Source organism: Humulus lupulus, chromosome 4 (genome assembly GCF_963169125.1).
Source record: "Humulus lupulus chromosome 4, drHumLupu1.1, whole genome shotgun sequence".
NCBI lineage: Eukaryota > Viridiplantae > Streptophyta > Magnoliopsida > Rosales > Cannabaceae > Humulus > Humulus lupulus.
In genome coordinates, this window is record NC_084796.1 from 188,286,331 (window position 1) to 188,290,289 (window position 3,959).

General features: G+C 30.8%; 1 long non-coding RNA gene across 1 annotated transcript; it reads right to left on the reverse strand.

Annotated features, from left to right (window-relative positions):
• Positions 1-512: 512 nt before the first annotated feature.
• On the reverse strand, positions 513-3,751 carry LOC133829331 (uncharacterized). The gene is made up of 3 exons (XR_009891691.1): positions 3,523-3,751; positions 3,174-3,243; positions 513-1,041 (listed from the first exon to the last, which is right to left on the reverse strand). It is a non-coding gene; the product is annotated as an uncharacterized LOC133829331 (long non-coding RNA).
• Positions 3,752-3,959: the final 208 nt, after the last annotated feature.

Sequence of the window (3,959 nt, forward strand, 5' to 3'; positions counted from 1 at the left end):
ACTTTGGAAGACTGTGAAGAAAATTGAAGATCGGTTCAGTTTCTTGGTAATACTCTGCAACATAAATGATACAAGGGTTAGAGAAACTGAAGGAAATACTCAAACATTCCGCTGCGTATAATGTAAGTATTCTTCTCATTATTTCTCTTTAAATTCAATTTTAGAAACATGTTCTAGGTTGTCTCATATTAACTTGTTTAATATTAGATCTAAATGAAAATAAATAAAAATCATCTATTTTTCCTAACATATTATTCCATGGTTAAGCTTTATTGCCTATGAAAAATTGTAATCGTATAGAACCTTCTGGTGTGATTAAATATACTGAAATATTCAACATCTACAAAGTGGAAATACCTTGAGTTATGTATTGTCAACTAGGCTCTTATGTACGGTGGAAATGCCTAAAACTATATAGCTTAAGAGGATAAGCTATATATAAATACTTGGTTTCACACTTTTGCAAAAGAACGTCAATTTTCTATTTTTTGAAGGGAAAAGTATGTCTGTAATATAAACAAGTAATATGCTGTTGTTGATTCTAATTTTCTTTCTAAGAAACTATTGACATAATATCATTGAGCAATGATTGTATTACATGAGAAAGAGACCAAAGCCAATTTTCGGAATTCTAAAAAAAAAAATTAATATTATATGATGAGTAACTATCCAAACTCTGACTTGAAGAATTCTAATTCACATATAAACACAACACCCAAAACCTCCAAATCCGGCGTGAGATACGAACATATATGAGAAAGGGAAGAGCTCCATACTTGGGGAATATCTAGTGTGCCTGAGGTGTTGTTGTGCATAGGAAGAAGGAAGAAACTAGTCACTAGAGAAGAGAGGAAGACTCCAGTTGCACGAGTTGTTGTGGTCGAACAATGGCCTCTCCTGTGGTCGAGTGGTGGCTAGGCTACTGTCAAGGGTTGCTGTGTTGGGTTGTCAAATGGAGGTAGGTGTGCCATCACTAAGGAGGTGCTACGTGCCAGGTCAAGCAGAGGAGAAGGGGGTTACAATTGCGGCAATTTTTTAAACCTAAAAGAAGGAAGAGAAATCGTTAAAGAAAGTCGTTATAGCTAGCATTTTTGTTTTATTGGTCAAGTTTTATTTTAATTTATCAACTTTTCTGTTTCAAAAAAATAGTTCTTATTAGTTTTAAAAGAAAAAAATAAAACTACTACTATAAATTTCTTAATAAGTATCATTGAATTTTTAATAAATAAAACTTCTTTTATTAAATATACATGTACTAATTAAATTAACAATTGATATTACAAAGTATAAAAAATTTAAACAATTATTTGAATAACTCATTTTCACCAAAAAAAAAAAAAACTAATTCTTTAACTAGTAGCTATTGTGTGTTACAAATTATTAATTAATAATTTTTTATAATATATTTACATAATATATTAAATTATATTAAAAAATACAAATTAAATTTGTTCTTGATTAAAGAATTTGTAGTGTATCACTACCAATATCACAACAACCTAAGGCCAAAACCTCAACCAAAGACCAATACAACACCCTCGTTTATATTTTTTTTTTTAAAAACATAGGATCCCCTACTAATCCTAGGACTCCAACCCTGAGACTTTGGGGAGGTGATCGCATGCTAGATTATTTGAGTTATCCCTCTTGGGTGATATACAACACACCCTTTTAACTTAAAGTCTATGAACAAAAACAAAACGGAAAGGAAAAAGAAAAGAGCACTACATTACTGCTACAATATCACAACCCAGTGACTCACGACCACAAGATCACAGAGGACTTGGTTCATTTCTAGTACAAAGTCCATGTTTATCAAACTTTTCATCTAAGATATAACAAAATAAAAAGTAGTAAAATACCATCAAATAATATTTGACAGCCCCAGATATTACTAAAGTATTGCATAAGGGCCCCATTAACTCAAACCTAATTTCTTATAGACTTTTTCCCAACAAATAAAGGATTAGAAAATAAATAATAATAAAAATAATCCAGGATCAAAATTGTGAATCTAGAAGTGCCTAAATGGTGACTTTGATAAGTGATAACTACATAAAAATTGTCCAGGAAATGTATATCTCAAATGGAAATCAATTAAACTACTTCAAATATTCAATGAACAAAAATAGTAGACAAGTTTGAAATATGAAGATCGACCATATACTTGTATGTCACAATAAAAAAATTTCATCCATTCTCTAATTTTAAATTAACAATGTCATCTCTTGTGGGTAGGTTAGGCACTCCTTTAAAACAATATTTTATACAATACCGTCCAATTTATAAACTAACTATTCACATTAATGCCTAGATATTAGCCTAACAACTTGGTGCTAAAAAAGGTTTAATGCCTGATAACTTATCTAAGCATACTCTCACAAATAGAAGTTCCAACACAGCGAAAGCTCTTGCAATGCATCGGTAACCAAAAGCTCAGTTAAAGAGCAATACAACACAAACAAACCCTTTTAACTTTAAGCCTAGGAACAAAATAAGGGAAAGGGAACAGGAAAAGAGCACTACATTACCACAACAATATCTAGATCACAACTCATTGACCCACAAGACCAATTAAGTGAACAAAGTAAAAAAGAAAAATAGGAAATATTAATAACAATAAATAAGTACATGCAAGAGAAATAATGTATCATATCAAGAGAACATAATATTTCCATTATAGAGAAGACAATAATTATGGCTTAAGTTTTTGGCAGAAAAGAAGAATGGGTAAAGGAACAAAAATTCACCAAATAAGAGGTTGAAACAGAAATTGGAGAAAGGCAAACCAAATGAGAGCACGATGAAACTTAAAAGTTGACCATATGCAAAAATAAGGTAGTAGAAACAGAATCTAAAACCTCTGTATCATCATCCATAAAAACTTTAGGAAGCCCAAAATAAGAATTTACACAAAAGACAAGAATATATAAAATTAAATGACAAAGAAGAAAAATAAAATGGGAAGGTAAATATCAACTTGAGCTATTGTCTACATTTAACTCATATCTGATGTATAAAATACCTCCTTCAAGCATATAAAAATATTATATAAAATAAAAAGTAAATACTATCATATTTTCCTAAGTATTATCATGGTGAAGCCTATTTTATTCTTTCAAATCATTAAAGTTTCTTTCTATCTTCAGAAATCAAAATTCTTATTGGCTTACTTGTAAACACACACGAGGCCCAAATACCAATTGCACTACAGCCACAATAGTTGAATCAATTGAGCCAGGTCTGGATTAAGAAGAAACATTGCACAAAGAATGGACTAGATCAAAACAACACAACATATAGTGAGCATTAATAGAATCAATCAAGTAAGTTTATAGAACAAGATGGAGAAGAAGCAAGATGAGAAAAATAAAAAATATAAGGAAAGCCTATGAATCAAACACTTGCAACCTTGTATTTAATTCAATGGTGCTTAAATTATTCCATGTTTTTAGAGAAGGAGGGGATGAAAATTAATCTTAATCAGACACAGTTGGTGTGCATGAATTTACGTTGCCCAACCTTTGTGTCTTTCGAGAAAATCTACTCTGAATCGAGCTTCTCCCTGGTCCTGATTCACATCCTATTAGTATGAGTTCTCTATGTACGTTGACATGTAAAATAATTTCCCAAATGAACTTTTTACAATTTCCTGGCAAAGCTTAAAATTTTTTTTGATCTCCGAATGGATTGGTTCAAAAGACAAATTTTGAGATGGGATTTAGCTCATTAGAACTATCTTCTTTGCCTTTGAGATGTGTTTTTCTTTCTCTGTTTTTCCTACTTAATGGCTAGAAGGTGTAGAATTTGACGAAATGGAAATTTGGCGAAGGTGAGGAATTTAAAAATGATGATGTGGCATTGATTAACTTGTAAACTTGTAAATACCAAACACAAATAAAATATATTAAAACAAAATTCCTAAGGGATTCTTCACATATCTGTCGAGTATCTTCTCT